The 15,991-nt window shown below is 41.2% G+C and overlaps 1 protein-coding gene and 1 long non-coding RNA gene across 2 annotated transcripts in view; one reads left to right on the plus strand and one right to left on the minus strand.

The window, feature by feature from the left end:
• The window catches only part of LOC143718612 (uncharacterized), a 796,762-nt gene that overhangs the window by 643,293 nt on the left and 137,478 nt on the right, over positions 1 to 15,991 (plus strand). The gene's annotated exons all lie outside the window — the stretch shown is intronic.
• Positions 11,170 to 11,655, minus strand: LOC143718498 (uncharacterized). The gene is made up of 3 exons (XR_013196409.1): positions 11,613 to 11,655; positions 11,479 to 11,533; positions 11,170 to 11,396 (listed from the first exon to the last, which is right to left on the minus strand). It is a non-coding gene; the product is annotated as an uncharacterized LOC143718498 (long non-coding RNA).

Below are 15,991 nucleotides of genomic sequence, written 5' to 3' on the forward strand. Positions count from 1 at the left end.
GCAGAGTTGTGACCTGTGCTCGGGAGACATCTGGCTTTTCAATGGCGATATTATGGCATGAATATGGGCCAATTTAGGGTCTTGTGGCTCTCATCTGGTAAGGCATTGGCATTTTTCTGGCAGCTTTTTGGCGTGCTTTTGGCAAAACTTTTTGGCCCGGTTTTGGCCCTGCATTCCTGGCGGTATGATTGCCAAAACTAAGAACAGTAATTGGGCCATAAAAGGCCCGGAACAATTTTGCTATCTGGGGCGCGTCTTCCTGTGTGTCTGTGTGAGTGTCAGGAGGACATTCACTGACAGTGCGTTCTCTTTTCGTCTTGTCGCGAATGATTGGTTTAAAAGCATTTGCGTGAATAAGAGTGTGATCATATATAAACATGTATCGCATGCGTTGCCGGAATACTTTAAGCCCTGCGATATTAACAGATTAAAAATTAATATTTTTTTCTTCGAGTGTCTTTTTTCAGAAAACATATGGCTTTCAATAAATTACAGTTATTGCAACTTACTGTGAGTGGTGAGTTTGAAAATAGAATTTAAATACACAAAATTTTAAAAAATGGGAATACATTTTACTGCTTTTTTTTTTTTTTTTAATCAGTAGACCCCTGAACGAAAGAATCTAACACTTTAAACTTGAAGAATAAACTACAATACATATATACAAGTCTTTTTTTGTGACACTGGGTTGCAGAGTTTTCACGCAGGAGCCTTTTTCTTTACCCCAGTTCTCCAGGTGTTTTTGATCCTTCACTCAGTCATTCCAATGTGGTGCTCTCTAATGCAGTTCCTTTCAAGTTGCAAGCATAGGCCCACATCACACTCCTGGCACTTCCATGGGGTTCTTTCTGCATCGTATGCAACGATGCCGACCCATGCTGGCCCTCTTTGATTGGTCATTAATGTCACTCACAGGAACAGGGAGATGATCGCACCTCTATTTGGGGCTGCCTGTGAGTTAAGCAGCCAGAAGCTCCTGAAAGTTTTGCCATGTCATGGGCTTGTCCTGGGAAATGGCACACAGCTCTTTGTGTAAAATGAAGTTGTTGGTCACTGCAATATCCAGGAAGTGCTGAAAAATGGTCATGTATCCACGTGAGGGTGAGGTCAAAATGGCGGCAGTCAGAACAGGTAGATCAGGCACGTCAGGTGCGCTGGTTGCGTTTTTAGTTTGTAGTTTTATTTTAACGTTCTTAGACACAGTTCCGCCTCTTCAGATAAATTATATCTGTGACAAGCGCGATTTCTCTACATCTATCATTCGAAACTACAATCAGGTATTAGGCTTTACAGGAAAAATCCTGTGATTAATGCATTCATCTACTTAGGTCAACATAAGACTCAAAAACCTTACCAAGCCAAATACCACACAAGCAACCATTTTATCATTACACTCTGTCTGCTCCTCTCTGGCGATGTTCATCAGTGCCCCTGTTGACGTGACAGCAGCGCGGATTGATAGAAATGGATAGAAAATAGTGCCGATTAAAACTGAGGTATGAATTTTGACCGGGGTGTTTTTTGTGTGGTAAATTAATCAAGCTTTGAAACGCAAATCATTTTTTCACGTAAAAACGCACAGTTTTGTGGCCCCGGAAAATAACCGGGAGTACTTTATTGAAAAACTTCCAGCGGCCAGAACTCTGACCAGGGAGGTGACAACAGAGTGGGTCAGTGTGTATGCACTATAGTGCTGGTTAGGATTGCATACAACTTCCAGGTCTTAAATGGGCGAACTAACTTTTTAAAGTCCTCTTGTTTGTCTACAAGGCCCTATCAGGCCTTGCCCCCCAGTACATCAGTGATCTTATTATTCCCTACTCTCCTTCTAGAGTTCTTAGGTCCTCGATCAAAGGCTTTTAAAGGTCCCTCGTTGTCATTTAAAATCAAAAGTAGATTGTGCTTTTTCTGTGGTAGATCCCAAACTTTGGATTACTTTACCATTCCACGTGAGGTCAGCTCCATCAATTGCCACTTTTAAGTCTTATTTAAAAACGTATTTATTTTCTTTAGCTTTTGAATAAGTTACGTTTTGTTTTGTTGTACGATTTTAATGTTATCATTTTTGTAAAGCACTTTGGGGCAATGTCTGTTGTTTGAAAATGTGCTATATAAATAAAGTTGCTTGCTCAGAATCATCACCGTGACCCATCTACTGCCATTGTTCAGGAAAGTATTGTAATCGACAATCTTTAGAACCTACCTCAAGCAATTTGCCTCCTGTTTGAGCTGCCATATGCTACTTGGATTACCGTGATGGGACAGAAAAGAAAACTAAAACTTTTTTTTTATTTAATCACATAAACCAGTGCCAACTTGTGCTGACTAAACTGTGCATTAAGCTTATGCTACTGCTACACTGTTTAGGCTACAATTAGCACACCCTAAATAGGTTGTTTTTGCTTTGTTTCAAAATGGTTCTAAAAAATGCATCTACTTGTTGAAGTCACATATATAAAATGTAGTCCTTCCTCCCAAAATGGTAAAAGATGAACATGCTCGTTATAACGGGCCACGGTTTACATATGACAGCACAGATATGGCTGAGCGTCTCTTGAACAAACTGCGGCAAATTAAACTGAAAGTTCAGTTCAGGTCCTTAAGCTCAACACACAGTTGTCTTCATTAAAAGTAGGAACACTTATCTTACCAGTGCTGATGCCACTTTTAAAATTAGCTAATGATAAAGAAAATGCAGCTTTGTATATGTGAATTTGCATATAGCGTGGGAATTCAATATTAGATTTATATTATATTTGCGGAGATGCAGTTTTGTTGCCAAGTGTAAAAGGAACACTTAAAAAGAAACAGTAAAGAAGTCAGTAAAAATACATGAATGACCAGGTGTAAAGTCTGTTCTTCAAAGTCTAATTTAAGCCTGAAAACAAAGATGGCAAATCTTTGAGAAATTAAAGAATTTCTGTACTATTTCTGTGTTAGCCATTCTGAATTAATTGTGTATTTATGCATATGGCGAAGCAAAGTTTTCTGTAGGAAACTTTAAAATGGCACTTTATGACAAAAAGATAGCAGACCCCTGTTGTTGAACAATTTAAAAACAGTTAACTTAAATTTGCACTGTCACTACCTTAAATTTGTGTGTATTTGTAAATGTGATGAATGGAACCTTTTTTGGATCCTGGATCCTAGATCCAAGATGGCGCCGCGGATGGCTGCCTCGGTGTGGAGCTCTCCAGCTATTGTGTTGTTTTTGTTCGTTTGTTCTGCGTTTAGTCATTCTTTTCCTATCAGTTTCACCAAAGACGAACTACTGGACATTAGGAAACACACACCAGAAATCTTTTCTACAGTTTTTGATTATTCTGACGTTTTGCTGGACATTCTCGTCGGAGGGGCAGCGTTGTTGTTCAAACGCGCGTTCAGACGCAAACGCGGGAAGCAAGCCGGCGCGCTGGTTAAACTCCGCGAGCGCGGCCTGCGCACTGCACTCCCCAGCATTCATCTCGCGAATCTCCGATCCCTTCCTAACAAAACGGATGAACTTCTTCTCCTCACCCACACTAACAAGGATTTTTTAAACTCTGCTGCTTTGTGCTTCACTGAAACCTGGCTGAGTGAAGCCATACCGGACAACGCAATACATCTGCCGGGCTTCCAGCTGTTCCGAGCGGATCGCAACGCGGAGCTAACGGGGAAAACGAGAGGTGGTGGACTGTGTTTCTACATTAACGAAAGTTGGTGTTCAGATGTAACAACACTGAAGAAGATGTGCTCTCCTAATTTAGAGGCACATTTCATAAACTGTAAACCCTTCTACTCGCCTCGGGAATTTTCCTCTTTCATTCTCGTGAATGTTTACATCCCTCCAGACGCGTGCGTGAGCGCGGCGCTACAACAGCTGGCTGAACAAATATCTGAAACGGAACAAAGGTACCCAGACTCTCTTTTAATCATTCTTGGGGATTTTAACAAAGCAAATCTTTCCCGTGAACTACCAAAATACAGACAGCACGTTACATGTCCCACCAGAGACAGTAATATACTGGACCACTGTTACACCACAATAAGGAATGCGTATCACTCCGTCCCACGGGCAGCTTTGGGGCTCTCTGATCACTGTTTGGTTCATCTCATACCGACCTACAGGCAGAAACTGAAATCAGCTAAACCTGGAATAAGGACTGTAAAAAGATGGACTAATGAAGCAGAGCAGAATCTACAGGCCTGCTTTGATTGCACTGATTGGACTGTTTTTGAAGCTGCTACCAATGATCTGGATGAGCTCACAGATACTGTAACATCATATATAAGTTTCTGTGAGGATACATGCATTCCTACCAGGACATTCTTATCATTCACTAATGATAAACCATGGTTTACTGGGAAACTCAAACACCTTCGTCATGCCAAAGAGGATGCTTACAGAAGTGGGGATAAAATCTTGTATAACCAGGCCAGAAACAGATTGACAAAGGAGATCAGAGTTGCTAAAAGGAACTACTCTGATAAACTGAAAAACCAGTTTTCATCCAACGACCCATCATCAGTCTGGAATGGCCTGAGGAACATTACCAACTACAAGTCACCATCCCCTCGATCTGTGGACAATCAACACCTGGCTGACGATTTAAATTCATTTTACTGCCGGTTTGAAAAGCCCTCATTCACACCACACACCCGGTCAGATCTGCACTTCACACATTCAGCATCACCTCCTGTTCTCCAATTATCACCCCCCCCTCCTGCCATCCAACCTGAGCTTAAGGTCTGTGTGGAGGACGTGAGCCGAGTCTTCAAAAAACAGAAGACTAGGAAAGCCTCAGGCCCAGACGGCATCTCATCTGCTTGTTTAAAAGCCTGCGCTGACCAACTGGCCCCGGTCTTCACGCAGATCTTCAACAGATCATTGGAGCAGTGTGAAGTTCCCTGCTGCTTCAAACGCTCCACTATCATTCCTGTCCCCAAAAAACCCAAAATCACTGGACTTAATGACTACAGACCTGTCGCTCTCACGTCTGTGGTCATGAAGTCGTTTGAAAGACTGGTGCTGGCCCACCTGAAGGACATCACTGGACCCCTGCTGGATCCCTTTCAGTTTGCTTACAGAGCAAACAGGTCTGTGGATGATGCAGTCAACATGGGACTGCATTATATCCTGCAACATCTCGACAGACCAGGGACTTATGCAAGGATCCTCTTTGTGGACTTCAGTTCGGCCTTCAATACCATCATGCCTGGTCTTCTCACAGCCAAAATGACCCAGCTCTCCATACCATCCTCGATCTGTCAGTGGATCACCAGCTTCCTGACGGACCGGCAGCAGCGAGTGAGACTGGGGAAACACACATCCAAGACACTCACAATCAGCACTGGTGCTCCCCAAGGGTGCGTTCTCTCCCCACTGCTCTTCTCCCTGTACACTAATGACTGCACTTCTAAAGACCCCACTGTCAAGCTCCTGAAATTTGCAGACGACACCACTGTCATCGGTCTCATCCGAAACGGTGACGAGTCTGCTTACAGACTGGAGTTTGAACAGCTGGCTGCCTGGTGCAGTTATAACAACCTTGAGCTGAACACGCTCAAAACAGTGGAGATGATCGTGGACTTCAGGAGGAACAGCTCAGCACTCCCCCCCCCCATGAACAGCACTGTGGAAGCAGTGGAGTCATTCAGGTTCCTGGGCACTATCATCTCTCAGGACCTGAAGTGGGACAATCACATTGACTCCACTGTGAAAAAGGCCCAGCAGAGACTGTACTTCCTTCGCCAGCTGAGGAAGTTCAACCTGCCACAGGATCTGCTGATTCAGTTCTACTCAGCCGTCATTGAGTCTGTCTTGTGCGCTTCCATCACTGTCTGGTTTGGTTCAGCTACCAAATCAGACATCAGGAGACTACAACGGACAGTCCGGACTGCGGAGAGGATTATTGGTGCCCCCCTGCCAAACCTCCAGGACCTGTACTCTTCCAGAGTGAGGAAGAGAGCAGGTAAAATCATCACAGACCCCACTCACCCTGGACACCACCTGTTTGAACTGTTACCGTCAAGACGGAGACTCAGATCACTGGCCACAAGAACATCTCGGCACAGGAACAGTTTCTTCCCACAGGCCATTTCCCTCCTGAACAGTTAACACTCCTCCCAAGGCATATGCCTGTAAGTGCAATACTCCCACTGTTTAGTGCAATATCCTACAACTCAGGTGATACTTATATGTAGATTTATTTATTTATAATATTCAAAACACTGTAAATAGGTTCATAATCTGTAAATCTGAAAATGTCTATTCTGACTAAACCCAACTGTGATAGTTTTATTCTCATATATTTATATTTTTATTTTTTATTCTTATAATTTGTAGTATTATGTTTCATGTTGTATTTGTATATGTCCACTGGAAGCCTCAGTACCAAAACAAATTCCTTGTGTGTGCAAGCACACTTGGCAATAAAGCTCTTTCTGATTCTGATTCTGATTCTGATTCTGATTCTTTTTTATCGATTTATAATGGAACCATTATAATGGAACCACAATTGTGTGTGAAGTGCTTAAGTGGAGTAAAACATCTTTTAAGGCATTCAGTTTGCTTGTTTTAACAAGATGTTTAATTAAATACAACTGAAATTCCAAGTTGCAGGAAATATTACATTATTTAGCTCAACTTACACACCACTAAATTACACAAGTTTAAGGCAATCACTTTGCATGCTTTTTTGAGGGAGGTTAACGAATTACAATTTACTGTGTAAAAGAGTCTGAAAGCACAGAATACTATTGAGATGGGCTTACAAACAAAAGAAAAGTTAAATATAAATACTAATATGTTGAATGTAAAAACAATAAAAAATAAAAATAAAAAAAGCCTAGGCGTTATATCATGGTGGAAGTGGAATTTTGCATATGACTCAAATGAGTTTTGAAACTAATAACTAAAGAAATAAATGAGACTTAAATGTTTTGCCTCAATGTTTATTGTATAGGCCTTTACATGTATTAACTATGTAATAATAAGGTATTAGTGAGGCCTGTCTGTATGGGTGACTATCCTTTCCCAAGATTTTTCAATAGGTCTACAAGTAAAAAATAAATAAAAAATAGAGGTGGATTATTTCAGAAACATGACAAATTTACTGCCTCTCCTTCAGTCTATTAACCAATCACAGCAGTTTTATTATAATATTAATAATTAAATGCCAGGATTATTTAACAAGGTATGATGGGTGATGAAACACATTTTATATATGTATAAATATTAAAATATATAAACTTTGCTGCCAGACTCGCGTGCAAAGCCTGCGAAACTTGGCAGCGAGTATAAAAGCTGAAGTCTATGGCCAGCGCGTGCAAACAGCCGGACTGCCAACGGAAATGGCCGTAAACTCACGGGGAAATACGATATTGTCCATTAATTTTAAAATTTGTGTCCATATTATCATCTGCCTGAGAAGTTTTCCTTTGTAGCTAGATAACATTGTTTGAGACCATTAAAGTCCTGTAAACATTCAGGGCTTTTCGAGATACTAAATGTTTGGAGTTGTCACCATGACAACCCCCTGACTGACATTGACTGGATGATTAAATTTAGCACTCGTATATAAACATGATTTTATCAATTTGATTTGTTGTAATAAATTCACATTTTAAGACAACTTTGGGTTTTTAAATAAGAATACGACGTTCTGTTATGAGACATGCATCCGTTTTATTCATGTCAACTGTAGAGGACACCGGGACTTGCTTGTCAGGCATTTTAGGACGGAGACACAAGTGAATAGGAAAGAAATACTACATTCATCTTTCTATGAAAATGTTGTTACTCATTACAGCTACCATAAAAAAAGCTAAATTTGTTCCATTACATGTTGCTTAAAAACACATTACTATTCAAATTAAAGCCAATGAAAATATACGTTGCGTATGATGAAAAAACCCATTTTTATTTTTTGACAAAGTGTGTGTGGTTTCGTTTTCTTAAAGGTGCATTGTGTAATATTTCTGAGGATCTATTAACAGAAATGCACATAACTAGGTTTTCAGTGGTGTATAAAGACCTAGCATAATGAACCGTTATGTTTTTATTACCTTAGAATGAGACATTTATATCGGGCGCCCCCTTCTATGGAGGTCGACATATTATGTCGTCATGTTTCTACCGTAGCCGACAGCGAACACACAGCGCTACAGAGCGCGTTTCCTCACTACCTTGAAAAAGAAGTTTTCAGTGGTGTAAGACCTTACTTAATGAACCGTTATATTTGTATCACCTTAGAATGAGCAGTTTCTGTCTACACACACGCGGCTCCCCTTACATTGAAATGTGCCTCTGCTGTCTCAGACGATGACATATTTTCCTGTCGGCCACCGTAACTTTTTTTGGTTGCAATTCATAAACTCACCACTAGATGCCGCTAAAAATCACACACTGCACCTTTAAAGGAACACTTCAACCATTTGCATTAGACTTTGTATCTTTAGAAACCCAGTCACTTTTTCGAATGGTCATGGTTTATTCCCTTACTTTCTCTTGAGATGGGAGAAATAAGGATTTAAGTGTTCCACTTCCTGCTTTTTATGACGCAAAAACCGTCATTTTGCGTCATAAAAAGCAGGAAGTCCAATTTCTTTGAATAAGGGTAAGACTACAAACACTAACTCATCATTTATCCAGGGGGTGGGACCCACTCACGCTACAGACCTATTACAGATCAGTGGGTGGGACTTCACTTGCAGATACAGAAAGCAATATCCGCCATCTTGTTTGGAAGCTAAGCTAACAAGCACTGTGGAACTAGGAGGTTATGACGGAAGAGACAAAACAGGACATGGATGAAGAGGATTTTGAAAATCTGCTGCTCAAATCCGTTGTTCTTGGTAATCTTTACGAGCCGCAATATAGTGAAGAGCAGCTGAGGCTGATGGTGGAACAGGAGGCGGCTTCTGCAGCCGAGGCAGGAGACCTGCCTGTCGTGGACGAGGAGCCCGGACTAACGTTACTTCGAGCTGGGGCAGACTGGTGGTGTCTGTGCTCTCACTGTGCACCTATGGACACAGAGATAGAGTCCGTGTGTTGCAATGAATTTCAAAGATGCCAATTTCTATTGGACGAAATCTCCGAAGCGGGCAAGGAGGTTTGTCTTGTGGACCATCCTAGTTTCGGACCGCATATGGACAGTGGAGTCCTGGAGACATACTTCAGAATCCCAAAGGTGAACTGGAAACGACAGCCGAAGCCTGCAGGGACAAACGGACGTCTGACAGTAAAGTGAGTGTTTATATTCTATTATATACTTATACAAACGTGGCACGCTAAGCACAAATACCATGCATCGCTAACTGTGTGCTCAATGTCTTGTAGACAATATCGCCTAACAGCCTACCGACACTTTCTCGAGTGGGTCCTGCAAGGCGAGAGATTGGGCAGAGGCTGTCGTGTCGTTCTACCCGTTTGTGTCGTGCAGGCAGTCCGACAGAAATACCCAGCTCCAGATGGCCAGTACTTCGGGCACCAAGAAGTTGAGGACGCTCAGGAGGAACTATAATTTTTATTGTTTACATAATTATTTTTGTTGTTGTTGATATAAGTATTTAAATAAATGGTTCTCATTCAGGTTGTTGTTTTCTTTATTAGTGTTACTCCAAGTGCATGTTAGATAAATAGTTACTGGACGACCAACATTTCAACAATGTTACTACTAACCTACTGTTACCTTACATGACAAAATATAGAAAAATAATGGTCGTGCCTAAAAACAAATTATTATTCTTTTGCAAATCTAAGTTACATTATAAGTTATTTCTAAAATCATTTCCCTCACAACCTTATAATGTTTAACTTTGATGTAGACAGAAAGGAGTGAAGAATTGAATATAATTTCATGGGTATTCAAATTAAAAAAACAATGGCATGAATCAAACAAGCTAATAACAATGACAAAACAATAACAATAAAATGACAAAACGATAACAAATAACAATGTTAAAAAATAAACGAGCTAATAATTTATATATACATCCAATATTTACAGAATATAAAAAGGCACAGCTGGTGTTGTCCCAGAACAGTAGTGAGAGAGATGGAGATTGAGTTGGGTGCTATGTGAAGAGGTCTCAGAAGCGGCTTTTAAACAATGCTTAGGCAGTCTCTTTTGGTGGTTTCGGTACAGGGGCAATGTTGGGTGGCAAATCAGGTTGTGGCAGGGTGAGTAAGGAGCTAGGGCTTTTGAACTTGATGTTCGGATTGAGTCTACTTTCCAGGACCCTCTCGATGAGATCTCCAACAAAGTTTTTTGTGTGTGGCGAGAAGACTTTTCTTAATATCCATTGCTTGGACTTCTTTCAGTACACTTGGTTGAAACGTGCTTCTCCTGTAAATGACAAGGAATATAATAACACAGAAAATATGAATGAATGAAAATGAAAATATGAATTTGATTGTAGTACACTTCTCTCCCCAATTAATATATTACACCTTTCAGCAAAGTATGCCAATGTAGTTAGCTGTTAACATTCTAATTTAGGTTATTATACTATTTGAAGAGCGTACATGGTAACAAACCTGTCACAGTGGTGGCTTGTTTCCTTTTCACTATATTTTCGTTATGGTCGAGGATGGCGAGGTGGGACCTCTCCCTCATTCCGTGGTATGAGAAACCCTGTCGCTTGGGGAGGTATTTCAGCGTAGCACTGTGGAAGTTCTCCAGTGGCCCTGTGTGCAATTCACGAGTTCACACTTACATACAATTAAAGAAAATAAAGTATAATGCGTATTTGGCGTGCTGTCCGGGGGGAGGGCTCCGAGCTCGGAATTTGGCCCGAACCCAGAGTACTCCCCCCCGTATGTAAAGTGGTTTAGGACTAGAAGAGTGGAGAAGGGGTGGTGGAGGGATGCTGCTAAACTGTCAGAGAAATGAGGTGAGACTGCTGAGTCTATATATACACACACATTTTAATCATGATTGTTGAGTGCTCTCCACCCGTGTTAATTATCTGAATGTGCTTCTCCCGAACTTGTTAATGAAACATCATTTGTTGAGTGCTCTCCACCCGTGTTAATTATCTGAACGTGCTTCTCCTGAACTTTGTTAATAAAACATAATTTACAAATAGGAAAAGAGGATGGATAGGACTAATTAAAACATGTTGATTTGGATAGAGATAAAAATGCAGTAAAAATGCAGAGTAAAAATACTTCTATTCTCACCAGTATGTTTGAAGAGTGCCATATGGTCGAGGTCATTAAAAAGCCTTTTGTCTAAGACCAGTGACGACAGGGCCTGAAATGCCACTGAGTCCTTCTCAATCCACATACGAATCCTCTGGTCCTGGGCGGTAAGAGGAGGATGGTCACACCGATGCCGTTTTCCGTCATCATCTGTCCACTCGTGTTCGTTGCAAACATGGTGTGTAATGCATTTCCACCGCTTTTTCAGTGCCTGTGTGAATGATTTTTTTTTTATTTAATACTAATGCAAAAAAGAAACACATTATACTTTATTGCAGTTTATGATCCCTTACCTCTATGTTCCCCTTACTTGTGGCACATGCATACCACATGTGGTTTACGACAGACCTGTGAAAGATATTGAATTTAGTAATTTCAAACCTTTTAAACCATTTGAACTTCTGCAAGATAACAAACCAACACTTACCTGGACCATGCGAGAAGTATTGCATTGTCCTTTTTTTTCCCTTTCTTCAGCATTTTATTCCAGAAACCTGTGGTTGTAAATGCAGCACAATTTTGATCAAACACAGACATTTTACATTGTAACGGTGGTGGGCCCCAAACGAAATGAAAATCATCAAGTGAAAGATGTATATAAAAAAAAAACAATTAGTTCGGGTGCCAGACAAGCTTAATCTTGTCAAATGTTTTTCCTCGGAATAGCTCTTTAAGCCACCGGTTACGAATAAACATGAATCAGAATCACACAGATGAAGTTCAGTTTCACAGTTATATTTTCATAATTTTCAAAGAAATCAGACAGACCACAATCTCAGTTTTACCATAAGCAAAGAATCAAAACAAACTCAAACACACACCAAATAACTGTGGTTCAAGTTCAAAATCTTACAGTCTTTACACAATTGTTTTTGAATTGGTAAAATAAGTAAAAGAAAAACATTAAAATCAAACTAACAATGAAACCAACCGTTTAAACGAAACACTTCACTGTATTATACAGATACGAAATACGTGGTGAAAGTGGTTGCGTGAATGTTTGGTTGGCTTGAAGACGGTGCATGCGTGTGCGTGCGGGCGTGTGTGTGTGTGAAAGAGCGTTCGGCCGATAATGGCAGGAAGGAAAGTTTTCGGAGTGAGGGTAAAAACAGGGAATAACCTGGAGAACTTGCTCACTCGTCAGCCTCAAAGTCGACAAGCTTCGCAGTGCAGCCGGTGTCCAGAGGTGCAGCGCACCCTCAGTGCCAATTGCTAGGCAACTCACGCTCACTCTAGATCCACGCACAGCCCAAACACAGCGTCTCGTGACTCACTGACTGTGGATTCGTCTCAGGTAACCCGTTCCTTTTTTTCCTTCCCCTTCCTCTCTTACAACTCCACCTTATATACTCGTTTCCTCACTTCCTGATAATTGATTTCCCTCCTCCCTCCAGTCACGCAACTTACGTTTTTTTTCGCACCGCCACACCATTTATTTCTGTATTGTCAACATTCACCCTCTCAAGAGGCATTTCTATCCACCTTTTAGTTTTTTTATTTAACTTTTATTTATTTACTTTTGTTGAACTATGTATATGATAGTTGAGTTAACCTCACACCATTCACACCTCACCTAGCGCCAAAGGTTTGCTGCCTTTAGCCAGTGTAGACGTGTGGATTGTTTGTTGTTTTGTTTGAATAAAAAACGTCCCGGGTTACGTATGTAACCCTAGTTCCCCGAAGGGACGGACGCTGCGTGAAATCGCAGTGGGAACGCCCTCAGCGTGACGCGTCTGAAGCTTGAATGAAATCAGTCAATGGAGAGAATGAGCGTACGGCGAGTGACGTCATCGACCAGGAAGCTATAAATATCCCCTGAGTACACAATACGCCAGCTTAAAAGTTACTGAAGCAGCGACCCAAGGGGATGCCGAGAGTATGGCAGGACACGCAGCGTCCGTCCCTTCGGGGAACTAGGGTTACATACGTAACCCGGGACGTTCCCCTTCAGGGACTACCGCTGCGTGAAATCGCAGTGGGAACGCAATACCCACATCCCCATACGACCAAATCCCCGTTGTGTGTCATTAGGAGACACAAACCGACGAGAGAACCTGAGCCCCGGGAGTGGAGCTAAGATCGAGGGAATAAAATCTAACGAAAGTGTGCGGTGAGGACCAGCCTGCCGCATCACAAACGTCCTGAAGAGAAGCTCCTGAAAGAAGAGCTGTAGAAGCAGCCATACTCCGGGTGGAATGAGCCCTTACAGCCAAAGGTGAAGGCTGATGGGCCGAACCATAAGCAAGTGGGATGGCCTCGACCACCCACTTGCTCATCCTTTTTCTAGATGCAGGACACCCTTTCTTAGGTGACCCAAACAGACGAACAGTTGTTCCGATCTCCTCCACAGGGCAGCTCTGTGGACGTAAGCATCAAAACCCAAACTGGGCACAGCAAATTAATTTTCTCCTGGTCTGACGTCAGAAAAGGCGGAGGACAAAAAACCTGCAGAACTATAGGTCTAACTGAAACAGTTGGAACCTTAGGAACATAACCTGGTCTCGGAAAGAGAAAGGCCTTAACCTGTTAACCTTCAAGGCCACTTTTGAAAAATCCCCAGAAATGGCATACCCAAACTTAAACAGATACAGTTCATGAACCCTTTGCACTAAAAGCACAAGTATGATCTCATTTGAAAGCGGACACCTAGTAGTTTATTGTAAATGTAGAAATAATTATTGTCATAATGAAAAAAAAATGTTTAAATAGCTTCAAAGTTTTGTAAAGTTATTAGAAATTTACTTTTATGAAACATCTTCATAAAAATAAAATTGAAGTTGGCCCTGGAGGAATCTAGAAATGCACTGCAGCTAAAGCCATATGTGTGACCATTTTATATTTAAAATCTGAAAATGATAAGTCTAAAACTCTGTATTTAGTTAAATGTTTTTCAAGATCATGTCAAATTACTTTATTTTGATTAGACTCTAAAATGCAAACTGATGTTTAGTCATCTTCTGAGTCATCTATTCAGTCTATTGTCTCTATTATTTTGTGGTGTAAACGAGCCCCATTCAGTGTGAGTCTCTCCCTGCACACATTTACACCTCTCCAGACTGGTTATGGCTCTAAATATGCATTTCTTTTGTCTGCATTATAGCTACTAACGACTGGCTATTCACAGGCTATTCATAGGGTTTCAAACCCTAATTTCTTTTATCAAAGTTCTCACTAAATATTTGAAACTGGTATCAAATGCACTGAAACATTTCAGTAAGCATTCCTATTTAGAAAAAAATCATAAAACAATAACTGCTGGTGGCAGGTGCACCTGGGCTAGCTAGCATGTTATCTTAGCACACCATCAATACACGACCATTTATGAGATTAAAACCATGTTTGTGCTCCAAACTTACTTTATAACGCAAGTCGAGTGTTTTAAATAATCTTCTGTGATCTAATTTGGCTTCAGATAAAAAAAAATCCGACAGAAAATGTATTATTTATAGTGTTCTGCACGATGATGAAATCTATATCGATTAGCATTACATTATAAATATAATCTATTATTATGAAATACCTGGCATGGCTTGAAGAACACAGGTAACTCAAATATCATTGCAATCATGTTTATTGTCTTCAAAAAATCTTTATCTGCATGTTACAGCGATCTCTGTCAGCTACTTTCTGTATCAGTGACGTCCTGGAATGTCACATGACTATGGGTCTTCTTCGTGGTCGATATATGGACTGTTATTGTGCATATAGCGCCCTCAGGCTATTGGTATGAATTGAAAACACAGCACATCTCAGTAAGAAGCGATCATAATGATTACATCGACGCATTTGGGTATAAATTCAACAAATATTATTCCTGTCTATAGAAATATGATGTGAAATTATGAGAATATATCAATATTTCTCCAAGTCTGCACATTTTTGAGCTAAAGCCCTGAGGGACGATGTTTTGTGAATCGCTGTCATGACGACAGCACGGAGTGTTTTTATGAATGGACCAGCTGACGCTCATAATTCATATTAAAGGTATCGACTCATTTTTTCATTTCATAACTCCTGACACAAATTAAGACATAACTGTCACTATAAGTTTCTCAGAATACAATAGTGGTCAAATACTGAATCTTGAGTATTATATCTTTTTAATGATGTATAGTTTGTCAAGGTATAACATTAAATCTGATAGTAAATTTGAACTAAATAAAAAAAAAAACGCTTCAGTGCGCCGACGCTCTGGAAATGGTTAACAGGTTAACCAACCAGGAGCAAATTCCAGGCACGAGGGAGCCACCGAAAGTGCTTGAATATCTCCAATTCTTTTTAGAGATGAGATAGCGAGAAGAAGGATAGTCTTTAGAGTAAAAAACTTTTCCGAAACTTCCTCGATGGGCTCGAAAGGAGCAGGGGAGAGACCTTCTAAGATGATGGCCAGATCCCAAGCTGGTACCCTCGTGCGAACTGCAGGCCTCAGCCTCAAGGCGACACGAAGGAAGCGAGACATAAGTGGGTGTTTCCCGAGGGAACCTCCACTTGAAGGGGTGTGGTAAGCAGCTAAGGCCGCCACATACACCTTCAGTGTGGAGTGGGATAACCCTGTGTAGAGACGGTCCTGCAGGAGATCCAGGACTGTACCAACCGGGCAGTTAACTGGGTCCTGCTGGCGCTCTCCACACCAAGAGGTGAAAAGTTTCCACCTCGCGGCATATAACTTCCTCGTGGAGGGAGCTCTGGATCGGAGGATGGTCTCAACGACCTCAGCCGAGAGACCAGAATCTATGAGCTGGGCCCCCTCAGAGGCCAAGCCCACAGCCTCCATAGCTCTAGACGGGGGTGAAGGATCGACCCACT

The sequence above is a fragment of the Siphateles boraxobius genome, unplaced genomic scaffold (genome assembly GCF_051911475.1).
Source record: "Siphateles boraxobius isolate OS27281-9 unplaced genomic scaffold, OSU_SipBor_1 61, whole genome shotgun sequence".
In the NCBI taxonomy this organism is placed as follows: Eukaryota; Metazoa; Chordata; class Actinopteri; order Cypriniformes; family Leuciscidae; genus Siphateles; species Siphateles boraxobius.